Consider the following 13261-nt stretch of genomic DNA (forward strand, 5'->3'; position numbering starts at 1 on the left):
CTCGTTACCAAATGTGCCTGTGTCTGATATATTGGATCAAAACGTATTCCTGTCTCCAAATGCTAACAGCAGCACGTTGAGTCCTCTGGGTTTCGGCAGCTGAAGTGCATGTTGCAGGAAATTTGGCACCATTTCTCTTTACAGAGTAATAAACACAGATGATGTTGCATTGGGTTTCATATAGACATGCATGCTTTGCCTCATAAAAGCTGATTCATAGACAAATGGTTGCTATTAGATTTTAAAAATAACAATACTAGCTGAAGTAGAAAGACTATAAATAACTGTCAGATTTCCTACCAGACCCAGGGTGGTGGTTTCTTCTGTTTTAGACTGATTTTTTTTTTTTCCTAACCGCTGCATTAGATCATTATAGTCTATAGCATTTATTGCTCTTCTCTCTTCCAGGAGGCCAGAGCATACCTGTAGAGTTGTGGCTTCTCTTTCTCCAAGCTCTGCCAAAGGTACATATTTACAGCCTATTATTCTCCCCAGTATTCATGTTAAATGTGGTATGGAAACTTTCAAATGTGGGAAAAGTGAGATGCAAAGCTATTGGCAAAAGAAGAATACAAGATGACTTTTAATGCAACGTTTTAAACACATTACAAAGTCCTTCCTCAGAAAGTTGCCCTGAATTAGAACTAAGCCTGAAAATTCAGGCTAATGCAAACAGCACTGCCCATTTTGTGGGTATTGTTTGCTGCAAGGAGTATTCAAGACTGGGCTCTCTGGTAATGGATAAACATTTTGTTGGCTGCAGGAATAAAGCTTTGGAATAGCAGGTCTGCACTGCCTTCCAAATCCCGGCCCGTATCTGCTGGTTGGTGAGATTCCTCAGGAACCCGACTCTGGTATCTCTCTGTGTGAGCACGTGCACTGCTGGGAGCAGAGCCGCCTTCGCTCGCTGCCTGGGCTCGAGAGCCTTCCCCGCTCTCTGTAAGGAGATCTTGTTTTCTAATCAGGCCTCGAATCAAGGTTGCATCTCTGCTCTTCAGCACCTTGGTACCTGAACCGGTGCCTGCTGTGAGAATTGCCCCGCAGGAGAAAGCGCTTTCAGCAGATGTGCAAAATCTTGGCCTAAATTTAGGATAACAGTAAATAAGGAACTGATGTTCAAAACTGTCTCTGCTGTCTGGTTTATTGCATAACTTGGAAGAACTGAAACAGCTTTTGTGATGATAATTGGTAACATGTGATTACAGTGTACTTAAAGAAAGATTTTTTTCTCTAAATGTTGCTGTAAAAGCTCATAATATAAGATGGTATTTCCACAGTTTTTCTGAACTAATGCGAAGAGCATGGTGGTCAGTTTTACATAATTCTATAAGATCCTCTGCAATCCTGACTAAAAATCTGTTTTCTCCAGTGAACTCAGTTGATCTTTCCACGCTTGGTCATCTTGGCCGTGTCTGTGGGGCAGCACAGGAGATGATGAGGATGAGGAGCAGTGGCTGATGAGGAGCAATGGTGCTCACCAGCCCCAGGGCTCCCTCAGTAGAGGGAAGCAAGTGGTTCCTTTAAGCCCAGCACGGCGTAACCCCTGAATACTGCAGTTTGTGCTGCCCTCCGTGCCTGTTAGGATAACAGGCTGGATCTGGAGTTGGATCTGATGGTGCCCCATTTCTTAATGAGCCATGCACGGGGAAGATGCTGCTTCTCCGTCTGAGTGTCTCCACACTCTAGTTGTGCATTTGGAAGGCCAGTTCCCTGGCCCTGTGGGAATTCCCTGGTGCTTTTCATGCTGCCTTGTCCCCCTCATTTCCACGTGGAAGAAAGAGCTGAGAATGTTTCTCAATGAATTTACAGTTTTCCCAAATAATGCTCAGCCTTCTATGGGTTTTCTTGGAGGAGTTATATACAATAGGCCATTGTCTTCAAATGGATTTATTATTTTTTTGTCTAAATGCCTAGTTTGATCCCAGTCTAAAAGGGCTTTTTATTTCCTGCGGCTTATCAGTTCATGCTTGAAACCTTTCGAAGATGTAACTGCTCTGTGAATATACAAGGTATCACGAATCTGTTCAGCACTAGAATTAATGCAAATTATTCTAATTATATCTGAGTCAGTTTGTTATAAAGAAACTAGAGAAAAAGCAAACAACGTAAAAGAGATATGTTTTATAGTTTCTAGAAAGATATGATTGTGATTTATGTCTGAGTTCCTTGACAAAACCAACTTTGACTTTTGCACTGTCTAAAAAGGAAAAGTCATATTCTAGGCTACAGGTTTATGGTTCCTTCAAGATGTTGCATATCTGTGGCTCTTAAATTGTGGCTCTAAGTTGTGTCAGATAAGTTTTCTGTTTAGATACTTGAAACCACGTCCTTTAGAGATAAAAAGGAGGACTTCAGCAAGAGCTTCTTAGGGAAGAAGCCCTTCTTAGTGAAGAAGCTCTTGGTGGTCCCAAGAAGCTTTTTGTCCGTGACTAGGCAGAGTAAGAAAATACGGGTTTTAGCTTAGTTGACTTAAAAGAAATTGAAGTCCTTCTAGTTCATTCTGTTTTAGTTTGGGTCTAGTAAGTAGTTTGACCTTGTGGAGCACAGTTTTCACTTGAAAAGCCTCTCGTATGCGAGTTCTGGAATTTGACAAGCTGCAAAGTTCATGATAAATTATTACAGATCCAGGAGAGACGCTTCTGATACCAGCTAAATAAACTATCAAGGGTGCTATTAGCCAGACTGCACTAAACTTACCAGCAAGCTCCGGATCCCATGCTGCAATGTTGGAGGTAGGTGGGTGGAGAGGGCCCCAATCACCCCTTGTTGCAGACCCCTGTGGAGCATACTGCACGTTGTTTTGTTGATATACCTCTGCATTTCTTGTCCACAATGGACAAAATGTTGAGATTATGGAGCAAGTCTCATCAGCCTCACCAGTAAGAACAACCTGATATGGACAGGACAAAGCCTAAGAACTTCTGTTTGGGCAGGTTGTGGAGGTTTCAGGTTTGTTGTTGTCCGTCAGTGTTAACTTGAGCCTAGATGATATAAAGGTCTGACCCTGTAGCTTCTGCGTTGGATTTTCTCCTTTAGCTTCACCATATTTTATTCATTGATCCTAAGACCAAGACATCATACGTTCCCTGTTTAATTGGGCATTCACTGCTTCTGTGGTGCCAGTGATGAACCATCCAACTCCTGTTCAGTCCCCAAAATAAAAACTATGCCTCCCATCTGCTGATGGTTTATTTTTCCAAAATTAATACTAACACAGGACTTAATCCAACCAAAACCAGGGAAAAAACATGTCCAGAGCATGGACAGGACCATCATAGAGTCCTTAGCCAATGTTAAAAATAAAGCAGGGATTTGAAATATTTTTTAAAAATGGTAGATAATACAGTAGATAATATAGAAGAGGTGAGGAACATTTAGCTAATCATAGCCCAATATCTTTAGTGCTGAGTTCACTAAATCCTAAGAGTAGATGTAGCCATTCCTGTGCTCTGACGGAAGTTTGCTTAACTTACTTCTGTACTTTGAGACTTCAGTGTCCCCAAATATCTACATTTTTTTTTAAATCCAGAAATTTCTTACAATCTGCAAGGATTGTATCCAAGCAGTTCTATTGAGTAGAACTACGCAGCTTGTTCCAGCAAATGCATTATTACCTATTAAACATTTATACAGCAGAATAAAGTTAGACACGGATTCGCAAACATAAATAAAACCTATTCCCTGCACTGTGGAGCTTCTAGCCTAAATCATGCACAGCTGCTCGTAGGAGGAAGAGTGAGGTTTTGCTGAAAGAAAAGTGATTTCTGGGAAGACTATAACTGCAGAAGGGAATTTGCAGGTCTAACAAAAGTTGTAAAGCAGAGTGGAAATAGACAATGAAGTAATGCAGCATAAATAAATAAATGGTAAATATGAAATGGAAGAGTTGTGGTTAGCTGAGAGAGAAGTCTGTGTGTGAAATAGGCAGGAATGAATAGGAGAATTCTCTCTTTTAGCCACCTTTTGAACATTCAAGCAAAGATTGCTGCAGCACCCAGGTCTGCCTGCAAGGTTCTGCAGAAGGATGGGACACTTCAGTTTCTTGCCATGGTTCTCTGCAGCTCGGCAAAATGGAAACAAGTCTGTGAAAGTCTGTCTCGAAGCTGTATATTCTGCTGTACCTGCAGCTCCTCCACTCTGCACTGATCAGAATGCAGTGGTGGTTCCTCCGATGCCCTTTTATCTTGAGTGCTGTAGCTATTCCCTCTCTTCTGAACACCAGTTTATAAACCTGTGTGGATTGATTCTCTCTAGGTTAGTATTGAATTCTTCAGGCTTTTTTTCAGGTTGTTCTCTCTCTCTCTTTTTTTTTTTTTTTTTTTTTACAGCAATATCAAGGAATTCAAAAACAAAGGGTTGTACAGATGGTTATATCTGTTGCCTGGAGCCCCTGTCCTACACGGGAAATGCGTAATGAGCTTCTAGGCAAATGGAATCTCATTAAATCCCTAAGTCCAGGTGACTGTATAGGAGAAAAGATAATAATGATATTATCCAGGGCTGGCTCTAAGAAAAGATGCATACAATGCTAGATTGCCTATAGCTTAAAAAAAAGTCAGGGCTGCTTTTGGTCTGCATGTAAGCCCTGAAAAACCAAGCTGGCTGCACTGCTGAGGGCAAGAGGGCATAGAACAGCAGGAGTTCTGGTTTACAAAAGCAGTGGCACCTCCCTCTTTCTCCTCCTCCTCGTCCTTGCTGTCTCTTGGCAGCAGCAGGGCTCCGCGGGACTTTCCTTCCACTCGCGCTCATCTCAGAGCCACTTTGTGTCCCTGCCTCTTCTTTCTTTGGCTTCAGTCATGTTGGCACAGCCCGAGCCAGTGCTTGCTCTATCCAGTTTGTTTTGCCTCTACTGCTGAGAAACTGTGGGCCTATTAAAACCAACTCATTTGTGTTCTTAGTAGTACCCACTGCAAGTAATGACATGGCATTTCCAAAACACTTTATAGGGTTCTGCCAATTTTGTTTGTGTTGCAGTGGTGCCTTGAGGTTTTGTCTGAGATCTGGGCACAGAGTAGAACACGTTGTCATTGGGAAGTGTGGGCGTTCTTGTATACAACCTTGAGATATGTAGCATTAAGGTAGGCTTTTTCCTGTTTTTGAAATACCAGAAGATGAAGAGACTTGACTCCACTCATGAAGACAACCTCAGTGTAAGGCTAAGGCATGAATCTAATGTTTTTGACCATGGCTTTTTAGTGTCTCCTGGACCATCCTTGTCCCTTCAACAAATCTGCATGTGATATTTGGAAAGCAGAATCTTTCTTTTCCCCAACACTGCAATTAGAGTTCTCAGGCCATTATACATCTCCCTTTCCTTCACCACCACAGTAATTTTTAATGCACAGCTATCAGAGGAGTTGCTCATTTGGCTGAATTCAGCAATTCTTACCAGAACGCTTGAGGAATGTGAGAAATCCCATGTTGGAGAGCTACTTGCACCAAGTTGGCAAATTCAAGCTGTCAGGAAAGGGACATCCTGTCACCAGCTTTTGTTGTCTGCCACAACTCCAGTGAAGCAGGGGGGCTGCTCACCCCATCCGTCCTGCCTGCGCGAATCGGCCAGCGCATGCCCACGTGTGAGCCCTTCCACGCGGTCACGGATGCAGGATGCCAGGCAACGGCACAGCTACTTGCTGCTGGTGTCTGGTATGAAGACGTCCAAGAATGAAGTCCCTGTCATGGGTACTCTGTGGATTGCTCCCTGTAAGCTTCTCCCCATCAGAGGGCCTTCATTGGGGTCTTGGCTTGACTTGGTTCATTGACTACATATTTCTGAGTGCTTGGGTTTTTCTTTTGATCCAGCCTATGAGCGGCTCTCAGAACTTGCCGCTCTGCTGCTTGCCCTTCCACGTTGGTTGTGGCCGGGCTGGCCCCGCAGCCTGCGCGACGTGGTCGTGGTCGTTTGCTCCTTTCACAGGGTGTTGGGAGCATTCGGGGCTGGGCCTCAACGGAGTAGTCCTGCTCGGAGAGTCACCTTGTAGCGCATGGGAGGGGACAGAAGTTCTGTACCCAGGTTATAGTGCCCTAGCCTTGGAGCTGCAGTATCACTGCTCCCATGGAGTGCCTCCTTTTAGATTTGGCGTACACCCAGCACTAAGTTGTGAAACTGGCCTGAATTGACTTGATATGGAAACTAATTTTGGAAACACAATGCAGGGAAAGGTAATTTGTATAGAGTCTAGTGGGCACTAGTGCCAAGGAAAGGCACTATCTCCAAATCAAAATTTGCTGGCAACTAGAAAACAGCTGAATGAGGTAGAAGAGAATGTGGCAACTGAGGCAAATATAAATCATGCTTAACAGAATATTACCAAGAAATAAAATTTTGTCTCTGGAAGGAAAGCAAACAATGCCAGAGCAAAAGCTGGTGATCTGAAGGTCAAATGGTACTGGAAAGCTGTGCCAGCGTTAAACATTGTTTTCTCTCCCAACCTAATCTCACAGGCTGCCGTTTTTGACCTGCCCCAGAACCAAGCTGGCTAGCTGGATTAAAGGATGTTTGTCCTTTTTCAGGTTGGGATCTGAAAGATCAAGGAGGTAAATTGTTACTTGCAGTTGAACAAGAAGGGAGGACAACGACAGAGGAGAAACACATGGGAAACATCTGCACCAAGGAGGCATTTTAGAAATAAGCTTCAGCAAAAGGGAAGGAGAAGCAGCTGTGCTGTGTGCTGCAGACCACCGGGGCTGCGGCAGTGATAAGGCTTCACCCAAATCGCAGGGACAGACAGTGTGGGACACAAATGGCAGCTTTGTGGCTGAGACCCGTCTCTAATCCGTCTGAAAGTGAAAATGTATAGCCTCTGTGGCCAACCTTTAACCTAACCTAGCCCAGGGGAGGGAGCCGCATGCTTTGCATTCATGCAGGGTAGTCAGTGAGCATAAAGAATGATTTATTGGAAGCGTAAGGTCCTCCCTGGAGGAGAGCCTATCAGCCTGCAATCAAGGAGGACTCATAATCGCTAGAAACGGATCCAAGTCCTGGTTGCTACTGAAAGATGTGTTGGCTCTCTCTGTGTTGATGGGATATGGGGAGGTAAACTGGAAACTGATCCAACCAAAATCTTACCCAGCAAGGACAAAATAGTAACTTTCTGACCTGGGGAAGCTGCTTTCCATCTTTTTATCTAATGATAAGTTTCTTTTATGTGATTTTTCTGGTATTGAGAAAGGATATTAAGTAGATCCTTTTTCTGAAATGCAAAGGTTTTACCATAAATTGCTAAGATGAGGAGTCCTTGTTTCTCTAGATGTCTGACTTTATATCCTTTTCACATTGCTCCTTGGGAGACTGATCCAAAGCCCATGAAAGCAATCATTGGCTTCATGTTACAGATCAGACTTTGGATCAGAAATTAATTCTGCTTTTGTGCCTGGGGTTGTACTATGTATACCTCACAGCTCAGGCTTTGTATCCCATAAAATATACATTAAAGAAATCAGTATAAAATTCATCTTGTATATCCAGTTGTCTTTATTACCCTTTGAATTTATAGCAAGTCTTCTTATGCTTAGAGATTGTGATTGCATTAGAATTGATCTAGTCACTGTTTTCATGGTTCCGTGGGTTTTTTTTGTTTGTTTTGGTTTTGGATAAGAGTATCTCAGCAGCTCTACAGGAACTATGCTCAAACTATTCTTATACAACTTCACCACCATTTGCACATGAAACACAAGAAACTGTAGTTGTGGGATTACTTCCTAGTGAATAGAAAAGGTAGATAGTCATTAACATGGCTTTTGGTTGGGGCTGTTTTCTTTTCTGCATGCGGTGGGCTGGATGAAGAAAAACAGCACATTTTTCCATTAGGCGCAGTAAGAGGAAGTTTTGCTTCCCTGGTGAAAAGGCCCCTCCCAAAGGCCGCTTTCAGCGTGGATGGGGAGCGAGAGGCTTCATGGTCCAAAAGCAGATTCAGACTGTCGAGATTTTGTTCAGTGTCTCTTGAGCTTGGCAGTGGTGCCTCAGGCCTCCAGGCTTTGGAGTTAGGTCGGGCCTGGTTTGGTTCTGTGCAAATATGTGCGTTTTTTGACTAGTCTTGAGAAACCAGGACCCTCTGTACTCCAGATGGGTGCTGAAGCATCCAGTTGGAGTTCAGTGCAAATGTGGCAGTTTGTGTTGACGAAACTTTGTGTTTAGCCTTAGCTCAAACCTGTTGGGTGGCAACTGCTTCAGTAAACTACATAAAAGCTGTTTTAGCTCATTCAGTTGTAACTCCTGTCCTGTTGTCACTGGGCAGGCTGTCTGCCTGGACACACGGGCCTTACAGTGATGCTGCTGATGAGTACACACTTTGTGTGGCTTTGTGCTAGGACCTTAGAGAAAACATGGAGTCACCACTGCTTTCCACAGCGCCCAAGGGGCTTCCTGCCTGGCTGTTGAATTGGCTCAGGCTGCTTGTAGGAGATTTTGACAGAGCTGCTGCACAAGGAGGCAAACCCTTGGGCAAAGAAGCTGCTCAGAACATGTCTCATTAGTGCATTGACCTCTCTATCTACTCAACAAAATATCTGTTTATCCGTGGGAAGTTTTTTGGTCAACTAAGGCTCCACTGTGTCCTGTCTATGAGTTACTCCATCAGTAATTTTCCTAATGTCCTGCAACCTTTGAATAAAAGAGCCTTAATTTTCAATGTGTAGCTGCAACTAAGGGAAAGATGAGCTACATCCTCTAAAACTCTGTTGATTTGCTATGCTATTAGTTAACAAAAGGGGAAAGTAAGAGGTCTTGAACTGGAAGAAGGGAAGATAAGATGGCGTGTAGGAACCTGGCTTCCATGGCAGTAGGTACCTGGAAATGTGAAAGAGAGAAAGGCTGATCTGTCAGTAAATGGTGGTGAAGGAGCCTCAGGATCACAGTTTGCTGCCACAACTGGACCAGGGTTTTCAGCTGGGGCCTGTGCAGAAGGAAGGAGCAGGTCTGCCCTTGCTGTGTTGTCCCCTTCACTTGCCTTGCAAGCATCCTCTTTAGGATGTGTGGCGTGAAAGAGGGGAGAGGAGTAGCAAACAAATCCTGTTTACTTCCATGTCTTCATGTTTCCTCATTGCTAGAAGTTGAATACCCAGGATTTTCCAAAGGGCTTTTCCGTTATTGAAGTCCTTCACGAAGCATGCGCTGTTTCAGCTAAACCAAAGGGTCCGCGATTCCGTTTCTCCCGGTGACCACATCTCTTGCACAGACAGCATAAGGCCCCTACCAGCCCAGGAATTCTAAACCAATTTTCTCTTTGTGAGGCTCTTACAGTGTAAATGAACTATGTAGCAGATACAGTATCAGGACTCTCTTTTTAGTATGAAAAAAACAATCTGACAAAGGGAGGAGGCCTGGGCTTTAGCCTGGATCCCTTTAAAGGCGGTAGTCAAGACTAGGCAGCATCGGTACCTCTCAAGTGTGTACAGAGAGCAGCAAATGTTTATCCATCCCTTCCTTCTCTGTGAAATAAACACTGAAGAAAGATACTGCTGCCCTTCAGAGAGCAGCTCTGTTTCTGTACCAACCAGCTCTTCAAAGGAGACATCTCTTTCTTACTGCAACTATAAAGAGACCCTGAGCTAAAATATTTCGCATGCTTTCACGGATCTGCAGGAAACATTAAGTACACAAAGGCAGAAAACCAGCTATTTCTTAAGACCTCGTTTAAAAGTAGGAGTGGAGAGGGAAGGGAGTTTGTGGCTGCTTTTCTCAGACTCGGTCTGAAAAGAGAATCGAGCCGCTGAGCTTATTTTGCATAAATGTATCTTGTTTCTGAATATTAATTAACACCAGCTGCTGAACCAGAAGGGCTTTGGGGCAGTTACGGTTTTTGCCCCACGGGGAGTGCTTGGCCATCCTAATGATATTTTTAAAGATGTCTGTTATTAAAAAAAAAAAAAAAAAAAAGTCTTGACTGTACCACTATTTCTTAGCTGCTGCTAGGAGAACAGTCATTGCCCAGTGCTTGGCTGCCTGCCTTACACTGAAAAATGCTATTTGACAATATGTAAAATACAGGTGTTTAAAATAGTTTTATTTTTACAATCAGATTTTACTACTGGAATGCATTAGATTTTGCAGTTGCAGGCGAAGTGGGAACAGCATGAGAGAGCACAAAATAGGAGTAATTCCTCCTGATATCTGGTTATGGAATAACTGCTCTTGGTGAGCAGCTTCGGTCATGAAAGCTGTTACACAGGAGTGAGCAGGACTGTATCTCAGTGAACAGTCACGTATGCAGGGTTTTGAAGAACAGACCAACTCAGATGCTGCTCTTAAAGTCCAAATTCACTTCTTGGCCACAAGAATGTCTCACAATTCCTTCTAATCCCATCTCCTGTCTCTGCTGGTGCCCAACATCAGAGGTTTGGGGAAAGGGTTAATACAGAGAAAAACGCAAATTGCTACTTTCTCTGCGATGCTCCTGCCTTCCACTAACTTGTGGTTCACTGTTTCCCAAGCTAAGAGTTTCTATTAAGAGCCTGTGAAGGATCTCTTGTTCATTTTTTGAAATGCATTTTTTGAACTTGGAAACAAGCTTGACCTCCGCAAAATCCTGTGGCAATGAGTTCTGCAAAGCAATTATGTATTATGTGAAGTACTTCCTTTTGTTTGTTTTAAAACTCCTGCCTAATGGTTTCTGTCAGTACCCCTTATATCCTGTGTTACCAGAAGCAGTGAAGCGTCATTCCCAGGTTAGGGGGTTTGATGCCCTACAGGATTTGATACTGTGCTCTCATTTCCTCTCTGGGCAATGCTCACCCAGCCTGGAGTCCCTCCTTGTCTGTTCCCTCTCCCCTATAAAGAAACAGTTCTGGAGATTTCGCCATTCTTACTGCTCCCCTCCGCTCCTTTTCTAGTTTTATCTTTGAGGCACTAATCCAGAAAAGACATGATACCAATTCTAAATGTCACTACTCATGAAATACTTGTTTCTTCTTTTTTTTTTTACCCGGGCTTTTTGGTGGGCAGTCATTCTATAGAGTATCACCTTACATGTAGATTTAAGTCTTCTAAAGCACATGCATACAGAGAGTAGTCCTTGTAGGGAAAGGAGGGAAGATATTTTAGGGTTCTGTTTTCCCTAATAAAATGGGAGAGCAATGCAGAGGAAGAATGCAATTCAGAAATAAAAAGCATTGTTTTTTTTCTGCCTGTTCAGATTCCAGAATGAAACTATTTTACACCCAGGGAACTTAATCAAAAACTGCCTGGACATCCTCTTCCTTTCTGTAGCAGCTGTTTCCACTCAGTATTTTAATGAGTGGGCTGAACTAAAACCTTTGGGGAAGGGCTTCCCCCCTTGGCATCTCTATGTGAAAGCCTGTGCTGCAGTATCCTGCTCTGGGCTGAATGAGTAAAAGCCAGTGCCTGGACAGTCCAGAGGAAGGGCTGCATCATGTTCTCGGCTGGCTGAGCTCCTTAATGCAAGCTTTGAAAAATTTCCCTGGATATTAATCTGATGTGATTTTGGCCACAAGAAGTAAGTATTTAAATGCTCTGAAGATTTAAGACTTCTCCAGTTTCTTTTGTTTCCTACTATTAATAATTTGTGGAGTATCTACCCTCTTTGGAGGTAGACTCTGTTTGAATTATGTCATTTTATGTTTCCTGTTAGCTGTTTGTATTTTTTCTAAATGATTTATAGACTCAGAGCTCACGTTGCATGCAGATTCTTGGAGGAAGGTAACTCGCTTGGTGGTGCATGATGTGTGGTGGAGAGCTTTGTAATTGAATGGAATTCCTTTACAGATATTTTTTCAAAGCTATTTTTGAGTCTCATTTTTCTTTGCCTGCTTGATTTTTTTTTTCCTAAGTGTGGTGTATTAACAGCACATCTGTTTTGCAAGTTTTTGTCTTCACAGTAATATAATAATTTCTCTGTCCTTTGTGTGCTGTTTCACTCTCAGCAGAACAGAGAAAATGGTGAAAGCGGCAGTGCTTTTCTTGCTGGTTTTCCTTCGGCACTAGATTACATTCACTAAACTCAGCAAATAGCAGAATTCCCTATGGAGTACTGGGAAGCAGCCCAAATGCTCTACAGTTGTATTTTGCTGGACTATTCTTGTAGCAGGGTTTTCTTTCTTCCCTTTCCTGCCCGCCCTGCTTTTTTCCTTCTCTCTCTCTCTCTTCCCTCCCCTACCTCCCAGTCTGTTGAATTACTTTCTTTTGGGACTGCATTCCACACCGATTCCTTTCTCAGATGGCCTTAAATTCCCCCCAAATGAACATCCCAGCAAAAGTAAAAGAGATGCCCAGTGACTAACAGTAAGTTCAGGTTAAGAAATACTTTACTGCTTGGGGAATAAGATGGGCTCAGCTTCAAGTTTTCTTCATAGCTGATAATTTGTGGCTGAAATTACTGGCTTAGTTTAATAGAAAAATCAAGACTGGCACTAAACCTTGGACACTTAATGTCTGGGTGTAGTTCTGGGCTTCTCTGCTGCAACCGGAATCATCTCGTGCCAGACCCAGCTTCATGATTTAACTCAATTATTAGTAGTAGGCTTAAAATATTGAGGGAGATGTAGATCTGGATGCTTCTGATAGTTACACTGGCATAAATATGGGACAATTCCTTTCATTTTAAAAATTCCAGTCTCTGTGAGTATGCAGACACTTGGTCTTTCCGACAGGCGTTGCGGTTCGGGATCTTCAGTATTATTTCCCACTTTATGCTTCTCTGGCAGCCCCCTGTGTCTGCCCCAGTTCTCTTCACCTCACCTGACTTTGCATGGCAGTAGTAGCCTGTCCTTCCCCAGGGGAGAGCAAAAATATGTCCCTGAGGCATTTTTACAGCCATAGGTGGCTACGTGTTGCATGGAGCGGCCCTGCTACCACGCTGAGGAACTAAAATTCTTCTGTGGGCTTTGATTGAGAAAGGAAAACTGCAGCTAGTCTGGTTTCCGTTCTAATTTAACATCAGGTTATGAGCCTGTATCTCTTTGTTTGGGAAAGCCAGGCTTAAATTGAGACACTTAGAATAACTCCCAAGACCATCTTAATAGCACACTTTTAATTTAGGTACTCTTGTGTGGTATCTGAAGATTATAATCTTGTCTCTCTCAACATTGACCTCAATTTTAGTGTTTCTGTTGGGTAATAGCCATCCTAAAGGGCTGGAGCTGTGTTACATGTTGCTGTAAATGAAGGCCTCTCTGCTGCTGCTTCCCAGTGAGGAGTGCTGCTCCTCAGGACCATGTCCAGCGCATGCTGGAGCGCCGTGCCCAGGCTCATACCTCTCATTGCCCTGCATCAGGAGGCTGCGCAGAGCGCTCGGCTTCAGTTTCC

At 43.4% G+C, this 13261-nt stretch overlaps 1 protein-coding gene across 1 annotated transcript in view; it reads left to right on the forward strand.

The window, feature by feature from the left end:
* The first annotated feature begins 344 nt into the window (after positions 1 to 344).
* SORBS1 (sorbin and SH3 domain containing 1) overlaps positions 345 to 13261 on the forward strand; it is a 116421-nt gene continuing 103504 nt past the window's right edge. Inside the window, exon 1 of the mRNA XM_088531405.1 lies at positions 345 to 464. The gene's annotated coding sequence lies outside the window, so the exon portion shown is untranslated. The remainder of the gene's footprint in view (positions 465 to 13261) is intronic.

Source organism: Tinamus guttatus, unplaced genomic scaffold, assembly GCF_059628265.1.
Source record: "Tinamus guttatus ecotype Peru unplaced genomic scaffold, ASM5962826v1 Tinamus_guttatus_pri_ptg000416l, whole genome shotgun sequence".
NCBI lineage: Eukaryota > Metazoa > Chordata > Aves > Tinamiformes > Tinamidae > Tinamus > Tinamus guttatus.